Genomic DNA, 20290 nt, shown 5'->3' with positions numbered 1-20290 from the left:
AGATATAGCCGAGATATGGAGATATTAAGATCTACTAGAGATATTAGAGATATGGAGATTATGGAGATATAGAGATATGGAGATATGGAGATATGCGAAGCCACTATGGAGATATGGGAGACTATAGAGATTATAGAGATTATAGAATATAGAGAATATAGAGATATAGAAGATATAGGAGATATAGAGATATAGAGATAAGATACTAGTTAGAGATATTTAGAAGATATAAGATATAGAGATATAGAGCACTTAGAGATATAGAATATTGGAGATATATACAGTGAGGGCAAAAAAAGCATATTTAGTCAGCCCAACCATTGTGGCACAGTTCTCCCTTGTAACTTCTTCTTTAAGAGGCTCCTCTGCTCCTCCACTCGCGTACCTGTATTAATGACAACCTGCTTTGGAAACTTGTTATCAGTACTAAAAGACAAACCTGTCCACAAACCGCCAAACCCCAGTCTCACCCACTCCAAACTCCACTCATCGGCCCCAAGGCACCAAAGAGACCTGTCACAAGGACCACCAGAAACAAACAATTTGTAGAACCTGCAACCAGGCTCGGCGATAGACTGAATCTGCAATAGGTAAGCCAGCTTGGGGTTTGAAGAAAGCAACTGCTGGACCAATTATTAGGAAATGGAAACACATACCAAGAACCACCTGATAATCTCCCTTGATCTGGGCTCCACGTAACATCTCACCCCTGGCGTGTCAAATGATCACAGAACAGGTGCAGCAAACAAATCCCCCAGAACACCAGCACGGGCGGCGACCCTAGTGAATGACCTGCCAGAGCTGATGGGACCAACAGGTCACACCAAGCGCCCTACCATCAGCGTAAGGGCATGGAAGATGAAAACGTGGCTGCGGTCTTTCAGCATGAACACATGACTTTCCCAAACATCCACCGCGCCGGCAACGAAGGAGTGGCACTTCGGTAAAGAAGCATTTCAACGCGTCCCTGGCAGTGGCCTAGCCCAAGTCTCCAGATCTCAACACCCCACTAGGCAAAAGATCTTCTGGAGGGGAGCTTGAAAGTCCGTCGTTGCCCAGCAACAGCCCCAAAACATCGACTGCTCTAAGAGAATCTGCGATGCGAGGAATGGGCCACAAATACCAGCAACAGTGTCGTTGTGAAAGCCTTGTGAAGACTTTACCAGAAAACGTTGACCTCTGTTCATTGCCAAACAAGCGGTATATAACAAAGTATTCGAGAATTTAACTTTGTTACTTGACCCACAATACTTATTTTCCACCCCAAATGGCATAATAAAATTCATTTAAAAATCCTGACAATGTAATTTTCTGCGCATTTTGTTTTATCTTCTCAATTTGTCCTGTCACTAGCTTTGAAGTTTGACCTATGAATACAAGTTTAACAGGCCTCCTCATCTTTTTTAAGTGGCGGAGAACTTCCACAACTTTGGTGGCTGACTAAATACTTTTTTTTTCTGCCCCATGCTAGATATATGTATATATATATATACAGATAGAGAGATATAGAATATGGAGATAAAGAGTACAGAAAATTCCGATTGAGGATTGCTATCCAAAGGAGGCAATAATATGAATTGATTAAAAGGCGAGTATATTTTTTAAACATTTTTATAATGTAACGATTAGGGACCAAAAACCACCATAGTTCAGCCTTAGTAAAACCACAAGGGAAATAAACATTCAATGGTCATGAGAGCCGGAAAAAAACTCTCACATTCAGTACATACTTTTTACTGATCATACTTGCAGGTATTTTATTGAGCATGTCTCCACTTGTATCAAACAAGAAAAACGGTGCTGTTTTGATTAGCAATGTGGTTAGCCCAATTGGGCTAAACTATGAGAAAACCATCGTGTGTGATCGAACCAACCCCACGGCGTGATAGTGAGCCACGTAACGGTTACATCTTTGTGTCTGAACGAGCATTGAAACAAACACAGAAAAAGAAAAAGGCTTGACACAATGCTCCACCCCTGCGTTTGGTGGCGGAACTTTGACAAAAAAATTATGCCCTTCTATTATTGGTAATTGAACCCAGGTCAACAGTCTAAATGGAAAGACTCACGTCTATGAGGAAGAAGACAAGCACATTCTAATGAATGGAGAGAGGAGAAGATGCAGAGAGACGAGCAAAGAACAGAGAGAGAAAGACCAGAGCAGGAAGCGACGAGGGAAGAGCAACAAAGCGGAGAGAGGGAGAAGAGACGCAGAGATGAGACCGACGCGAGAGACTGACGAGAGAGAGAGAGCAAGATGGAGGAGAGAGAACGAGAGAGAGGAAGCAGACGGACGAGGAGACGAGATCGCGAGAGACGAATCGAGAGGAGAGATACAGAAGAGAGAGAGGAGGGGAGAGATGCAGAGAATGCAGAGAGGAAGAGAAGAAAGGGCACAGAGAAAAGAGAGAGAGGAAGAGAGGGAGAGGAGAAGCGAGCAGGAGGGGAGCAGGAGAAAGGAAAAGGAGAAGGAAGAAGACAGAGACAGAGAGAGAGGAACAGGGGAGACGAGGAGACGAGAGAAGAAGAGGAAAGAGAGAGGAGATGAGAGGAGAGCAGCGAGAGATAAGCAGAAAGAGAGAGGAAGACAGACCGACCGAGCCCACGAGCAGGAGGGCGCGAGCAGAGAACAAGAGAGAAGGAGAAGACAGAGAGAGAGAGAGAACCGAGACACACGATACAAACGACGAGCAAGGCATCGCCGGGAGCAGCCGAGACAACGAGAGGGAACCGAGACGAGACGGACAGGGGGCAGCCAGAGAAACCACGAGAGGAAGACAAGAGCAGAGAGAACGCAGAGGACGGGGAGCAGAGAAAAGAGAGGAAGCACAGAGCAGAGAAGAGAGAGGAGGAGGGACAGAGAAAAAGAAGAAGAAGGCTTAAGACAGACAGCGAGAGACGAAAGCGTAGGAGGGGGAGCACGAGAAAGAGAGAGGAAGCAGAGAGACCAGAGGACGGGGAGGCCGGAGCAGAGCATAGAGGACGAAGGCAATGACAGAAGAGCGATGGAGGAGAGCAGAGAGAGAGAGGAGAAGATAACGAGAAGAGGAAGACGAGGAGTGGTAGAAGGAGACCGAGGAAGAGAGGGAGAAGCCGAGAGAAAGAAGAGGAGAGGGAGAGAGAAGCGAGAGGAAGAGAGAGAGAGACGAGGAGGCTTTAGTATCGAGAGACGAGAGGGAAGATGATAACGACACCTGAGCAGCGAGGACGAGAGGTTAGGAGGGTTCAAGAGAGCGGAAAGAGGAGAAGAAGACAAGAGAGAGAGACGAGAGAAAGAGAGAGGAGGCGGAGCAGAGACGAGAAAGAGAGAGGTAAGAACAGACAGACAGAGAGAGAGGAGGGGGAGAAGAGAAGCAAAAGACTGAAGCAGAGCGAGGAGGGAGCAGAGAAAGAGAGAGAGGGGGGAGCCAGAGAAAGAAGAAGAGACAGCAGAAGAAAGAGAAAGAGAAAGATAGAGAGAGAGAGAGAGAGAAGAGAGAGAGAGAGAGAGAGAGAGAGAAGAGAGAGAGAGAAGAGAGCAGAGAGACGAGATGGAGAGGAGAGGAGAGAGAGAGAGAAGAGAGAGAGAGAGGAGGGGAGCAGAGAAGAGAGAGGAAACAGAGAGACGAGAGAGAGGAGGGAGCAGGAAAGAGAGAGGAAGAGAGAGAGCGAGGGGAGCCGAGAAGAAGAGAGAGAAGAAGAGACAGAGAGAGAGAGAGCAGGGAGAGCAGAGAGAGAGGAGCAGAGAGCAAGAGAAAGGGAGAGAGAAGAGAGAGAGGAGGAGAGAGAGAGAGGAGGGGAGAGAGGAAAGAGAGAGGAAGACAGAGAGAGACGAGAGGAGGGAGCAGGAGAAAGAGAGAGGAGGACAAGGAGAGAGAGAGAGAGAGAGAGAAGAGGAGCAGAGAGGAGGGGGGCGGACAGAGAAGAGAGAGGAAGACAGAACCAGAGAGAAGAGAGGAGGGGGGAGAAGAGAGAAAGTAGACTGAGAGAGCGAGGAGGGGAAGCAGAGAAAGAAGAGAGAGAAGAGAGGGGGGAGCAGAGAGAAAGAGAAGAGACACAGAGAGCAGAGAAAGAGAGAGAGAGAGAGAGAGAGAGAGCAGAAGAGAGAGAGAGAGCAGAGAGAGAGAGAGAAGAGAGAGAGAGAGAGAAGAGAGAGAGAGAGAGAGAGAGAGACGGGGAGCAAAGAGAAAGACGGGAGCAAAGAGAAGACCAGAGAGTGGAGAGAGAGAGTGAGAAAGATAAAGAAGATAAAAAGCATGTATTTTCTAGAGCTAGATAGATGTAAAGATAGAAAGGCTAGAATGTGTTAAAAATTGATGAAAGGCTAGAATAGATGAATGTGATGAAAGCAGAATAGATGGTAATGTGATGAAAGGTGAATAGATGGTAATGTGCCATGAAAGGTAGAATAGATGCTAAATGCTAGATGAAAGCTAGATATAGATGCGTTAATGTGATGACAAAGGCTGATAGAAGATGGTAATGTGATGAAAGCGGCTAAATAGATGCTTAATGTGGATGAAAGGCTAGAATAGATTGGAAGGTTGATGAAAGCTAGAATAGATGGCAAGTAATGTGCATGAAAGTCTAGAAATAATGTAATGTGATGAAAGGCTAGAATAGCATCGGTAATGTATGAAAGCGTAGAATAGATGGATGCGACCAAAATAATGATATTGCTGGTGAGGCGAGGCGCTAGATAAAGCAATCGTTTTGGTTGCCAGTGGAGTAAGAAACTGGTTTTGCTACTATCATATACTCTAGGAACACATCACAGCAAGATATGTATTATTTCAACGCGTTTCAGTGGATTGCATCAGCAGTACTTCTCTGTCTTCTCTATCGCTTCTCAATAGGTAATTGTTTCATTCTTGGGTTTGAAATCAATACTGCTATATGTGGGAAGGAATGGATGCCTTCATTCTGTTCAGGTTCAGTTTGAAATGGTAAAAAACATAAGGTGAATGGGATGCCTTCATTCTGTTTCAGGTTCAGTTTGAAATGTTAAAAACATAAGGTGAATGGGCATGCCTTCATTCTGTTTCAGGTTCAGTTTGAAATGTTAAAACATAAAGTGAATGGGATGCCTTCATTCGTTTTCAGGTTCAGTTTGAAATGTTAAAAACACAAGGTGAATGGGATGCCTTCATTCTGTTTCAGGTTCAGTTTGAAATGTTTAAAAACATAAGGTGAATGGGATGCCTTCATTCTGTTTCAGGTTCAGTTTGAAATGTTAAAAACACAAGGTGAATGGGATGCCTTCATTCTGTTTCAGGTTCAGTTTGAAATGTTAAAAACATAAAAGTGAATGGGATGCCTTCATTCTGGTTCAGGTTCAGTTTGAAATGTTAAAACACAAGGTGAATGGAATGCCTTCATTCTGTTTCAGGTTCAGTTTGAAATGTTAAAAACATAAAGTGAATGGGATGCCTTCATTCTGTTTCAGCGTTCAGTGAAATGTTAAAAACACAAGGTGAATGGGATGCCTTCATTCGTTTTCAGGTTCATTTAAATGTTAAAAACATAAGGTGAATGGGATGCCTTCATTCTGTTTCCAGGTTCAGTTTGAAATGTTAAAAACACAAGGTGAATGGGATGCCCTTCATTCTGTTTCAGGTTCAGTTTGAAATGTTAAAAACATAAAGTGAATGGGATGCCTTCATTCTGTTTTCAGGTTCAGTTTGAAATGTTAAAAACAACAAGGTGAATGGGATGCCTTCATTCTGTTTCAGGTTCAGTTTGAAATGTTAAAAACATAAGGTGAATGGGATGCCTTCATTCTGTTTCAGGTTCAGTTTGAAATGTTAAAAAACACAAGGTGAATGGGATGCCTTCATTCTGTTTCAGGTTCAGTTTAAATGTAAAAACATAAGGTGAATGGGATGCCTTCATTCTGTTTTCAGGTTCAGTTTGAAATGTTAAAAACATAAAGTGAATGGGATGCCTTCATTCTGTTTCAGGTTCAGTTTGAAATGTTAAAAACATAAAGTGAATGGGATGCCTTCATTCTGTTTCAGGTTCAGTTTGAAATGTTAAAAACAACAAGGTGAATGGGATGCCTTCATTCTGTTTCAGGTTCAGTTTGAAATGTTAAAAACATAAGGTGAATGGGATGCCTTCATCTGTTTTCAGGTTCAGTTTAAATGTTAAAAACATAAGGTGAATGGGATGCCTTCATTCTGTTTCAGGTTCAGTTTGAAATGTTAAAAACATAAAGTGAATGGGATGCCTTCATTCTGTTTCAGGTTCAGTTTCATTGCCTAAAAAAGACATTCGGTGAACATGGTGACTAAGATTAAATGTTTTACTTTAGTTCAAACTTGAACAAAAACAAACTTTTAAAATCTTGAACAAAAACTCAGTTCTTCCCTATTGTTTATTTCAACAGCACCAGATGGTATACAGGTTGGTCAAGCTGTCTCCTGTCTACCCACTCACTGAGGTACACATTACTCCTAGGAACAGGTCCCTATCCAAACCTTACCCGCAAAAACATGTCAAATATAAACTTAGTTAAAATCACAAAAGCCTATTATAGTAATGTGAATACATCCACAGTACCTGCAGTAACATCACAAAAGCACCATTGACTTCGTAGTCATTTTTATCCCCAATATTCCTGTCTTCACTCTTTTAACAGTTTTTTTATTTTATTTTATTTTATTTTACCGTTATTTTACCAGGTAAGTTGACTGAGAACACGTTCTCATTTGCAGCAACGACCTGGGGAATAGTTACAGGGGAGAGGAGGGGGATGAATGAGCCAATTGTAAACTGGGGATTATTAGGTGACCGTGATGGTTGAGGGCCAGATTGGGAATTTAGCCAGGACACCGGGGTTAACACCCCTACTCTTACGATAAGTGCCATGGGATCTTTAATGACCTCAGAGAGTCAGGACACCCGTTTAACCGATACCGATACTTCAGGATTTTAGCAATGAGGCCCTTTATCTACGTCCCCAGAGTCAGATTAATTTGTGGATACCATGTTTATGTGTCTGCGTGCAGTTTGAAGGAAGTTGCTAAGTAGCACTTGCGCTTGCGAATGGACGATTATTGGTATTTGCTAGCATGCTGGTAGATACCCATACACTTCCAGTCATTGCGCTAACGCTAGTTAGCATTGGCTCACAAAACTACCTCTAACTTCCTTCATGGTATCCACAAGTTCATCTGACTCTATTGAAGTGGGGAAGCAGGACTGCCAGTCGTCAGTATGTCTATGGAAGTCCTACAACAATAACCAAATGACTCACAGTTTGTCTGGGCAACACGGGAATCCATTGTTCCGCTGGCGAACAGGAAGTTATTGTAAAATATAATTTGTTCTCATTCTCAATGATTTACCTGACTAAATAAAGGTTACATAAGCAAATGGTATGTTCCCCACGTGTCTTTGGCAGTCATCAAAAGGAAGGAAGCAGGGCCAGAGATCAGGACATCTGTAACACTGTCTGTGTTTACACTGTCTTTTAGCTGACTATGATGTTATCAGACGGAGACAGCCAGTGCTCTCTGACCAGTAGAGTGTACCACTTAGGTCTGACGATGAACTTCAAAGAGACTGTATGAGTAATGGTTTGGTGTGTTTGTGCATGTGAGTGAGTGTGTGTGTGAGTGTGTGTGTGAGTGAGTGAATGCGCGTGTGTGTGTGTGTGTGTGTGTGTGTGTGTGTGTGTGTGTGTGTGTGTGTGTGTGTGTGTGTGTGTGTGTGTGTGGGTGTGTGTTTGCCAACAGATACTGTTGAACATGGAACCACATACAAGACCAGGGCAACACTCAATACTGCTCATGGTCACTGCCTCAGAATGGATGTCTGTCAGGCACACGACAATTACCCTTTCATTTAGCGGTGTCGCAGTGAAATCAATCCCCCCAATTGGGAGGTGGAAGAATGAACGGGCGGACTGCTGAGAATGAGGTAATGATCACGAAGACAGTGGAGATTGATTGAGTAAGCACCCCTATTCATTTCAACAGGAATTGCTGGGGAGAAAATGCATTTCCCAGAGGGTGACTGTGTGTGTGTGTGTGTGTGTGTGTGTGTGTGTGTGTGTGTTTGTGTTTGGTATAGTGCATTCTGGGTACTCACAGGGCATTTAGTGATGCTCTGTTCCCATTGGCTCATGCTGACGCTCTCCTCCAGGGTGGTACACTTCCTTAACACCAGGTCCCAGCCACAGTAGGGGTCCCTCGCCCCCACACACCCCCTGACAGAGTGGAGAGAGAATAGTGATTGATTGATTGATTAATATATTAAATAATGAGAGAGAAGGAGCGAGAAGGAGAGAGAAGGAGACGGAAGGAGAGAGGAGAGAGACAGGAGAGAGGAGGAGACAGAAGGAGAGAGGAGGAGAGAGGAGATAATGAGACAGAAGGAGAGAGGAGGAGAGACGAGGAGAGAGGAGGACAGAAGGGAGAAGGAGGTGAGAGAAGAGATGAGACAGAAAGAGAGAGGAGAGAGACAGAAGGGGAGAGAGGAGAGAGAATGAGACAGGGGGAAGAGGAAGGAGAGAGGAGAGAATGAGACATGAGAAAGCAGGAGAGAGAAGGAGAGAGGAGACAGAAGGAGAGAGGGGGAGACAGAAGGAGAGGAGGAGAGAGAAGAGACAGAAGGAGAAGAGAAGGAGAGAGAGGAGAGAGAAGGAGAGAAAGGAGAGAGGAGGAGACAGAAGAGAGAGGAGGAAGAGGAGGAACAGAAGGAGAGAGAGGAGAAGAAGGAGAACAGGGAGAGAGGAGGAGAGAGAAGGAAACAGAAGGAGGAGGAGGAAGAGGAGAGAATGAGACAGAAAGGAGAGAGAGGAGAGCCAGAAGGAGAAAGGAAGAAAGGAGAAGAGGAGAGAGGAACGAGAGAAGGAGGGAGAGGAGAGAGCAGGAGAAGGAAGACAGAGAGAGGGAAGAAGAGATAGGAGAGAGAGAGAGAGAGAAAGAGACGAGGAAGGCGAAGAGAGAGGAGAGAACGAGGAGAGGGAGAAGAACAGAAGGAGAGAGGAGGAGAGATGAGAGAATGAGACAGAGGAAGAGAGAAGAGGAAGAGAGAAAGAAACAGAAAGGAGAGAGGAGGGAGAGGAGAGAGCGGGAGACAGAGAAGGAGAGAGAGGAGGAGAACAGGAAGAGAGAGAAGAAGAGAGAAGAGACGGACGGAGAGGAAAGGAGAGAGGAGGAACAGAAGAGAGAAGGAGGAGACGAGGAGAAAGAAGAGAGAGAAGAGAGAAGGAGAGAGAGGAGAGAGGAGAGAATGAGAAGAGAAGGAGAGAGAAGAGAGAACGCGAGAGAAGAGGAGAGAGAAGTAAGAGAAGGAGAGAGAAAAGAGACAAGAGGAGAGAGGAGAACAGAAGGAGAGAGCAGGAGAGAGGGGAACAGCAGGAGGAAGAGGCAAGAGGAGGAGAGGAGGACAGAAAGAGGAGAGAGAAGGAGATAGGAGAGAGAAGGAGAGAGAAGGAGAGAGGAAGAGAGAGGAGAGAGAAGCAGAAAGAAGGAGAGAGAAGGAGACAGAAGGAGAGAGAAGGAGAGAGAAGGAGACAGAAGGAGAGAAGAGGAGACAGAAAGAGAGCTAAGGAGAGAAGGAAAAAGGAGGAGACAGAAGGAGAGAGAAGTAGAGAGGAGGAGAGAGAAGGAGAGAGGAGGAGACAGATGGAGAGAAGAGGAGACAGAAAGAGAGAGAAGGAGAGAAGGAAAGAGGAGGAGACAGAAGGAGAGAGAAGTAGAGAGGAGGAGAGAGAAGGAGAGAGGAGGAGACAGATGGAGAGAGGAGGTGAGGGAAGGAGAGAGGAAAGATATAGTACAATGTGACATCATCAATTGTGAAAAGCTTGGTCAAGAGTAATGTTCTGATCTGGAAACTTTATAGGCCAATTATTCAGATTTCTCTCTATGTTAGGCCTTGTACAGTCAAAATACCTGAAGCATGTATTTGAACGTCTACATATTTTTTGCTTTAACACAAACTATTTTCACAATACAGATTTGTCATGGGACCAGCCAAATAGCAGCTTTTTCAGGTCTGTGTTTGGGAGGTTTAGAGCACCATAAATTACCTGATGTCTCTTTCTGTAATGCCAAAAAGAGAGCAGTGTCACAACACACACAACACAGACTGATCTCTGAGACACAACACAGACTGATCTCTGATACTACACAGACTGATCTCTGATACACAACACAGACTGATCTCTGAGACACAACACAGACTGATCTCTGACACAACACAGACTGATCTCTGATACACAACACAGACTGATCTCTGACACAAACAGACTGATCTCTGAGACAACAAACACAGACTGATCTCTGAGACACAACACAGACTGATCTCTGACTCACAACACAGACTGATCTCTGATAACACAAGCAGACTGATCTCTGAGACACAACACAGACTGATATCTGAGACACAACACAGACTGATCTCTGATACACAACACAGACTGATCTCTGAGAACCAACACAGACTGATCTCTGATACACAACACAGACTTATCTCTGAGACACAACACAGACTGATCTCTGAGACACACACACGACTGATCTCTGAGCACAACACAGACTGATCTCTGAGACACAACACAGACTGATCTCTGATACAAACAACACACAGACTGATCTCTGAGACACACACAGACTGATCTCTGATACACAACACAGACTGATCTCTGATACACAACACAGACTGATCTCTGATACACAACACAGACTGATCTCTGAGACACAACACAGACTGATCTCTGATACACAACACAACACAGACTGATCTCTGACACAAACACAGACTGATCTCTGATACACAACACAGAGTGATCTCTGATATACAACACAGACTGATCACTGATACACAACACAGACTGATCTCTGAGACACAACACAGACTGATCTCTGAGACACAACACAGACTGATCTCTGATACACACACAGACTGATCTCTGATACACAACACAGACTGATCTCTGATACACAACACAGACTGATCTCTGAGACACAACACAGACTGATCTCTGAGACACAACACAGACTGATATCTAGACACAACACAGACTGATCTCTGATACACACACAGACTGATCTCTGAGACACAACACAGACTGATCTCTGATAGACAACACAGACTGATCTCTGATACACAACACAGACGATCTCTGATACACAACACGACTGATCTCTGAGACACAACACAGACTGATCTCTGATACACAACACAGACTGATCTCTGATACACAACACAGACTGATCTCTGAGACACAACACAGACTGATCTCTGATACACAACACAGACTGATCTCTGATACAACACAGACTATCTCTGATACAACACAGACTGATCTCTGAGACACAACACAGACTGATCTCTGAGACACAACACAGACTGATCTCTGAGACACAACACAGACTGATCTCTGATACACAACACGACTGATCTCTGAACACACACAGACTGATCTCTGATACACAACACAGACTGTCTCTGAGACACAACACAGACTGATCTCTGATACACAACACAGACTGATCTCTGAGACACAACACAGACTGATCTCTGAGACACAACACAGACTGATCTCTGAGATAGACAGATAGTAACAGCTGGTAATAGCCTAAGAGGCTCCCAGTGCATGTGGGACATAATGGGGATATATTGTGTACTGTCGCATGCACGCACACAACACACACACACACACACACACACACACACACACACACACACACACACACACACACACACACACACACACACACACACACACACACACACACACACACACACACAAACACACAACACAGAATGTTTATCAGAAGTTAAAACATCTATAATGTATGATGATCTCCTACAGCCCCAGGTGTTACCATGTATGTCCTACAGCCCCAAGTGTTATCATGTATCTCCATGTATCTCCTACAGCCCCAGGTGTTATCATGTATCTCCATGTATCTCCTCCAGCCCCAGGTGTTATCATGTATCTCCTACAGCCCCAGGTGTTATTATGTATCTCCTACAGCCCAGGTGTTATCATGTATCTCCTACAGCCCAGGTGTTATTATGTATCTCCTACAGCCCCAGGGTTTATCATGTATCTCCTACAGCCCCAGGTGTTACCATTTATCCCCTACAGCCCCAGGTGTTATCATGTATCTCCATGTATCTCCTACAGCCCCAGGTGTTACCATGTATCTCCTACAGCCCCAGGTGTTATCATTTATCTCCATGTATCTCCTACAGCCCCAGGTGTTACCATGTATCTCCTACAGCCCCAGGTGTTATCATTTTCTCCATGTATCTCCTACAGCCCCAGGTGTTATCATGTATCTCCATGTATCTCCTACAGCCCCAGGTGTTATCATGTACATCCTACAGCCCCAGGTGTTATTATGTATCTCCTACAGCCCAGGTGTTATTATGTATCTCCTACAGCCCAGGTGTTTATTATCTCTACAGCCCAGGTTTATTATGTATCTCCTACAGCCCAGGTGTTATCATGTTCTCCTAACGCCCCAGGTGTTATAATGTATCTCCTACAGCCCCAGGTGTTATCATGTATCTCCTACAGCCCTAGGTGTTATTATGTATCTCCAACAGCCCCAAGTGTTATCATGTATCTCCATGTATCTCCTACAGCCCAGGTGTTATTATGTACTCCCTACAGCCCAGGTGTTATTATGTATCTCCTACAGCCCCAGGTGTTATTATGTATCTCCTACAGCCCCAGATGTTATTATGTATCTCCTACAGCCCCAGGTGTTATCATGTATCTCTACAGCCCCAGGTGTTATAATGTATCTCCTACAGCCCCAGGTGTTATCATGTATCTCCTACAGCCCTAGGTGTTATTATGTATCTCCTACAGCCCCAAGTGTTATCATGTATCTCCATGTATCTCCTACAGCCCCAGGTGTTATCATGTATCTCCATGTATCTCCTCCAGCCCAGGTGTTATCATGTATCTCCTACAGCCCCAGGTGTTATTATGTATCTCCTACAGCCCCAGGTGTTATCATGTATCTCCTACAGCCCCAGTTGTTTATTATGTATCTCCTACAGCCCAGGTGTTAACAGTGTATCTCCTACAGCCCCAGGTGTTATCATGTATCTCCATGTATCTCCTCACGCCCCAAGTGTTATCATGTATCTCCATGTATCTCCTACAGCCCCAGGTGTTACCATGTATCTCCTACAGCCCCAAGTGGTATCATGTATCTCCATGTATCTCCTACAGCCCCAGGTGTTATCATGTATCTCCATGTATCTCCTACAGCCCCAGGTGTTATCATGTACATCCTATAGCCCCAGGTGTTATTATGTATCTCCTACAGCCCCAGGTGTTACATGTATCTCCTACAGCCCCAGGTGTTATTATGTATCTCCTACAGCCCCGGTGTTATCATGTATCTCCTACAGCCCCAGGTGTTATAATGTATCTCCTACAGCCCCAGGTGTATCATGTATCTCCTACAGCCCTAGGTGTTTTATGTATCTCCTACAGCCCCAGGTGTTATCATGTATCTCCTACAGCCCCAGGTGTTGACATGTATCTCCTACAGCCCAGGTGTTATAATGTATCTCCTACAGCCCCAGGTGTTATCTTGTATCTCCTACAGTCCAAGGTGTTAACATGTATCTCCTACAGCCCCAGGTGTTATTATGTATCTCCTACAGCCCCAGGTGTTATTATGTATCTCCTACAGCCCGTGTTATTATGTATCTCCTACAGCCCCAGGTGTTATTATGTATCTTCTACAGCCCCAGGTGTTATTATGTATCTCCTACAGCCCCAGGTGTTATCATGTATCTCCTACAGCCCTAGGTGTTATTGTATCTCCTACAGCCCCAGGTGTTATCATGTATCTCCTACAGCCCCAGGTGTTGACATGTATCTCCTACAGCCCCAGGTGTTATAATGTATCTCCTACAGCCCCAGGTGTTATCTTGTATCTCCTACAGTCCCAGGTGTTAACATGTATCTCCTAAAGCCCCAGGTGTTATTATGTATCTCCTACAGCCCCAGGTGTTATTATGTATCTCCTACAGCCCCAGGTGTTATTATGTACTCCTACAGCCCAGGTGTTATATGTATCTCCTACAGCCCCAGGTGTTATATGTATCTCCTACAGCCCCAGGTGTTATCATGTACATCTACAGCCCCAGGTGTTATCATGTATCTCCATGTATCTCCTACAGCCCCAGGTGTTATCATGTATCTCCATGTATCTCCTACAGCCCCAGGTGTTATCATGTACATCCTACAGCCCCAGGTGTTATTATGTATCTCCTACAGCCCCAGGTGTTACCATGTATCTCCTACAGCCCCAGGTGTTATCATGTATCTCCTACAGCCCCAGGTGTTATAATGTATCTCCTACAGCCCCAGGTGTTATCATGTATCTCCTACAGCTCTAGGTGTTATTATGTATCTCCTACAGCCCAGGTGTTACCATGTACCATGTAATCTCCTACAGCCCCAGGTGTTACCATGTATCTCCTACAGCCCCAGGTGTTATAATGTATCTCCTACAGTCCCAGGTGTTAACATGTATCCCCTACAGCCCCAGGTGTTAACATGTATCTCCTACAGCCCCAGGTGTTATAATGTATCTCCTACAGCCCCAGGTGTTATAATGTATCTCCTACAGTCCCAGGTGTTACCATGTATCTCCTACAGCCCCAGGTGTTAACATGTATCTCCTACAGCCCCAGGTGTTACCATTTATCTCCATGTATCTAAACCCCGAGAATAACTTATTTCTCTGTGAGATGAAATCTGCACATCTCTTTATCTATATTAATGAAACGATGAACTATTGTTTTTCCAACTCTCTTCATTGGAGTTGATAGTCTCCGTGCTCCAGTGACTCTGTCTCTGTAAAGCATTGCAGTGCGTCCCAAGTGGCAACCTATTCCATATAGTATGCACTACTTTTGACCAGAGCCCTATCAAAAAAGTAGTGAACAAAACAGGTAATAGGGTCCCATTTAGGATGCAAGCCTTATCTCTGTGAGTCATGCACGGGTCTACTGTTATCCTTGGCAGTGTGCTCCATATCCAGGTCTGTGCTCTGAACGATCTGCTTTCCCTCTGTCAGATATTCAATACGTCTCACTAACACACTCCCACTACAACAGCCACAGCAGCTGAGAGGACAAGAAGGTACAAGTACACTGTACATTACATTGGCATCATGCCGGGTCCACTATAGAATTGAAGTAATTTGCTTGTAACAACTCTGTAACAACCTGTAGTTGTGTAGGAGTAGTGTATGTGTTTTGGTGTGCGGTTAGGTCTTGCCTGAGACCTGAAGCTAACAAGGTTTTGCATCGCCTGTCTGTGTGTGCTACTCACTCTCTGGTCTTGTGAAAGTCGCATCTCATCAGTGGTATCTTGATGACTTGGTCCCTGACGCCGACATACAAATCGCTGCTGCTGTGCAGGATCAGGAGGCTTCTGATTGGCTGTCTCCTCCTGGGCGGAAATAACTCAATCTCATCCAATAGACAGCTGCCCATGGACTGGTTCAGAGGAGACAGGACCTTACGGATGGTGCCATAGTCTGGATGGAGAGGAGAGAGTGAGAAAATGTCATCATCAGAGAGGAAGAGAAGGTTGAGGTGAAGCAGGTAATCAAAGAAAGAGAGATATTATGGATCAATATGGAATTAATAAAGTATTGTTCTTCTTCAAAGGGAGTGAATGAGGGAGAGGAAGAGTCACAATTGACTCCATCTTTGACAAAGTTACAACATCCCCAATGAACTACTTCCTGTATCTTACTGTAAGTATCTAAACTGGAGTGTTTTTAGACATGGTAAATTCTGCCGTCATAGGAAGTCTTGATTTACTGATGATCTCAGCAATCCCAAATCAAATCAAAGTTTATTTGTCACGTGCGCTGAATACAACAGGTGTAGACATTACAGTGAAATGCTTACTTACAGGCTCTAACCAATAGTGCAAAAAAAAGTATTAGATGAACAATAGGTAGGTAAAGAAATAAAACAACAGTAAAAAGACAGGCTATATACAGTAGCGAGGCTATAAAGGTAGTGAGACTACATACAGACACCGGTTAGTCAGGCTGATTGAGGTAGTATGTACATGTAGATATGGTTAAAGTGACTATGCATATATGATGAACAGAGAGTAGCAGTAGCGTAAAAGAGGGGTTGGCGGGTGGTGGGTGGCGGGACACAATGCAGATAGCCCGGTTAGCCAATGTGCGGGAGCACTGGTTGGTCGGCCCAATTGAGGTAGTATGTACTTGAATGTATAGTTAAAGTGACTATGTATATATGATAAACAGAGAGTAGCAGCATTGTAAAAAGAGGGGTTGGGGGGGCACACAATGCAAATAGTCGGGGTAGCCATTTGATTACCTGTTCAGGAGTCTTATGGCCTGGGGGTAAAAACTGTTGAGAAGCCTTTTTGTCCTAGACTTGGCACTCCGGTACCGCATGCCATGCGATAGTAGAGAGAACAGTCTATGACTGGGGTGGCTGGAGTCTTTAACAATTTTTAGGGCCTTCCTCTGACACCGCCTGGTGTAGAGGTCCTGGATGGCAGGCAGCTTAGCCCCAGTGATGGACTGGGCCGTACGCACTACCCTCTGTAGTGCCTTGCGGTCAGAGGTCGAGCAATTGCCGTACCATTCAGTGATGCAACCAGTCAGGATGTTCTCAATGTTGCAGCTGAAGGACCTTTTGAGGATCTCAGGACCCATGTCAAATCTTTTTAGTATCCTGAGGGGGAATAGGCTTTGTCGTGCCCTCTTCACGACTGTCTTGGTGTGTTTGGACCATTCTAGTTTGTTGTTGATGTGGACACCAAAGAACTTGAAGCTCTCAACCTGCTCCACTACAGCCCCGTCGATGAGAATGGGGGGGTGCTCGGTCCTCCTTTTCCTGTAATCCACAATAATCTCCCTAGTCTTGGTTACGTTGAGGGATAGGTTGTTATTCTGGCACCACCCGGCCAGGTCTCTGACTTCCTCCCTATAGGCTGTCTCGTCATTGTCGGTGATCAGGACTACCACTATTGTGTCGTCTGCAAACTTAATGATGGTGTTGGAGTCRTGCCTGGCCATGCAGTCGTGGGTGAACAGGGAGTACAGGAGGGGACTGAGCACGCACCCCTGGGGAGCTCCAGTGTTGAGGATCAGCGTGGCAGATGTGTTGCTACCCTCACCACCTGGGGGCGGCCCGTCAGGATGTCCAGGATCTAGTTGCAGAGGGAGGTGTTTAGTCCCAGGATCCTTAGCTTAGTGATGAACTTTGAGGGTACTCTGGTGTTGAATGCTGAGCTGTAGTCAATGAATAGCATTCTCACATAAGTGTTCCTTTTGACCAGGTGGGAAAGGGCAGTGTGGAGTGCAATAGAGATTGCATCATCTGTGGATCTGTTTGGGCGGTATGCAAATTGGAGTGGGTCTAGGGTTTCTGGGATAATGGTGTTGATGTGAGCCATGACCAACCTTTCAAAGCACTTCATGGCTACGGACATGAGTGCTACGGGTCTGTAGTAATTTAGGCAGGTTGCCTTTGTGTTCTTGGGCACAGGGACTATGGTGGTCTGCTTGAAACATGTTGGTATTACAGACTTAATCAGGGACATGTTGAAAATGTTAGTGAAGACACCTGCTAGTTGGTCAGCACATGCCCGGAGCACACGTTCTGGTAATCTGTCTGGCCCCGCAGCCTTGTGTATGTTGACCTGTTTAAAGGTCTTACTCACGTCGGCTACGGAGAGCGTGATCACACAGTCGTCCGAACAGCTGATACTCTCATGCATGCTTCAGTGTTGCTTGCCTCGAAGCGAGCATAGAAGTGATTTAGCTCATCTGGTAGGATCTTGTCACTGGGCAGCTCGCGGCTGTGCTTCCCTTTGTAGTCTGTAATAGTTTGCAAGCCCTGCCACATAAGACGAGCGTCGGAGCCGGTGTAGTATGATTCAATTTTAGCTTTGTATTGGCGCTTTGCCTGTTTGATAGTTCGTCACAGGGCATAGCAGGATTTCTTGTAAGCTTCCGGGTTAGAGTCTGTGACTGACTCTAAGTGACTGATGTGGTGTACTCCTCAATGCCATTGGAAGAATCCCGGAACATGTTCCAGTCTGTCATAGCAAAACAGTCCTGTAGTTTAGCATCTGCTTCATCTGACCACTTTTCTATAGACCGAGTCACTGGTGCTTCCTGCTTTAATTTTTGCTTGTAAGGAAGAATCAGGAGGATAGAGTTGTGGTCGGATTTACCAAATGGAGGGCGAAGGAGAGCTTTGTCTGCGTCTCTGTGTGTGGAGTACAGGTGATCTAGACTTTTTTTCCCTCTGGTTGCACAGTTAACATGTTGATGGAAATTTGGTAGAACTGATTTAAGTTTCCTTGCATTTAAGTTTCTTTGCCGCCTCTGGGTGAGTGGTTTCCTGTTTGCTTATTTCCTTATACAGCTGACTGAGTGCGGTCTTAGTGTCAGGATCTGTCTGTGGTGGTAAATAAACAGCCACGAAAAGTATAGCTGAAAACTCTCTAGGCAAGTAGTGTGGCCTGCAATTTCCAATACTGTAACGGAGACTATCTGTGTCCCGCAGTGTCTCTCTTCAATTCCATGTATTCCAGACCAGGATAGGAAAATCCCATTTGAATGCCAGGATAAGAAAATCCCATTGTGATTGCATAAAATACATAATTTGGAGGCAACTCAAGAAAACATAATCAATTATAGACGTATTTCCTGAGGGGATATAACTAGATCTAAAAATGGAACAGTAAGAATTCCTATTCCCAAAACACACAGCTTCAAGATGGTAAAATACAAAGGTAGAGGCCTGCCTGTAGTAGAGATTTTCACAGATGCAGCAAATGGGTCTTTTATAGATCTGGAGGGAAACCGATAACCGAGATATTCAGAAATTAATAAGACGGCCTCCCGAGTGGGGCGGTGCATCGCAGTGCCTTAGACTGTGCCACTAGAGATCCTAGCTCCTAGCTGTGCCACTAGAGAACCTGGTTCGAAACCAGGCTCTGTCGGAGCTGGCCGCGACCAGGAGACCAATGGTGCGGTGAGCAATTGGCCAATCGTCATCTGGGTTAGGGGAGGGTTTGGCCGGAAGGGATGTTCTTGTCCTATCGCGCACTAGCGACTCCTGTGGCAGGCTGGGGGCAGTGCACGCTGACATGGTCGCCAGGTGTACGGTGTTTCCTCCGATACAGTTCCTGGCCACTTCTATTATAGTTCCTGGCTAGTTCCTTGCCAGTTCTATTATAGTTCCTGGTCAGTTCTATTATAGTTCCTTGCTAGTTCCTGGTCAGTTCTATTATAGTTCCCTGCTAGTTCCTGGTCAGTTCTATTATAGTTCCTGGCTAGTTCCTGGTCAGTTCTATTATAGTTCCTGGCTAGTTCCTGGTCAGTTCAATTATAGTTCCTAGCTAGTTCCTGGGCCAGTTCTATTATAGTTCCTGGCTAGTTCCTGGTTAGTTCTATTATAGTTCCTGGCTAGCTCCCGGGCCAGTTCTATTATAGTTCCTGGCTAGTTCCTGGTCAGTTCTATTATAGTTCCTGGCTAGTTCCTGGTCAGTTCTATTATAGTTTCCTGGCTAGTTCCTGGTCAGTTTCTATTATAGTTCCTGGCTAGTTCCTGGTCAGTTCTATTAATAGTTCCTGGCTAGTTCCTGGTCAGTTCTTATTATTAAGTTCCTGGCTTAGTTCCCGGGCCAGTTCTATTATAGTTCCTGTCTAGTTCCTGGTCAGTTCTATTATAGTTCCTGGCTAGTTCCTGTGTCAGTTCTATTATAGTTCCTGCTAGTTCTGGTCAGTTCTATTATAGTTCCTGGCTAGTTCCTGGTCAGTTCATTATAGTTCCTGCTAGTTCCTGGTCAGTTCTATTATAGTTCCTGGCTAGTTCCTGGCCAGTTCTATTATAGTTCCTGGCTAGTCTCTGGTCAGTTCTATTATAGTTCCTGGCTAGTCCCGGGCCAGTTCTATTATAGTTCCTGGCTAGTTCCTGGTCAGTTTCTATTATAGTTCCTGCTAGTTCCTGGTCAGTTCTATCATAGTTTCCTGGCTAGTTCCTGGTCAGTTCTATTATAGTTCCTGGCTAGTTCCTGGTCAGTTCTATTATAGTTCCTGGTAGTTCTGGTCATTCTATTATGTTCCTGGCTAGTTCCGGCAGTTCTATTATAGTTCCTGGCTAGTTCCTGCGTCAGTTCTATTATAGTTCCTGGCTAGTTTCCTGGTCAGTTCTATTATAGTTCCTGGCTAGTTCCTGGTCAAGTTTCTATTATAGTTCCTGGCTAGTTTCCTGGTCAGTTCTATTAAGTTCCTGGCTAATCTCTTCT

The 20290-nt window shown here is 45.0% G+C and overlaps 1 pseudogene; it reads right to left on the bottom strand.

Moving 5' to 3' along the window:
• The window catches only part of LOC112070471 (semaphorin-5A-like), a 146710-nt pseudogene that overhangs the window by 21062 nt on the left and 105358 nt on the right, over positions 1–20290 (bottom strand).

Source organism: Salvelinus sp. IW2-2015, unplaced genomic scaffold (genome assembly GCF_002910315.2).
Source record: "Salvelinus sp. IW2-2015 unplaced genomic scaffold, ASM291031v2 Un_scaffold1335, whole genome shotgun sequence".
NCBI classification, from domain to species: domain Eukaryota; kingdom Metazoa; phylum Chordata; class Actinopteri; order Salmoniformes; family Salmonidae; genus Salvelinus; species Salvelinus sp. IW2-2015.
The sequence above is the reverse complement of the archived record's forward strand: the minus strand, read 5'-3'. Positions and strand labels throughout refer to the sequence as shown.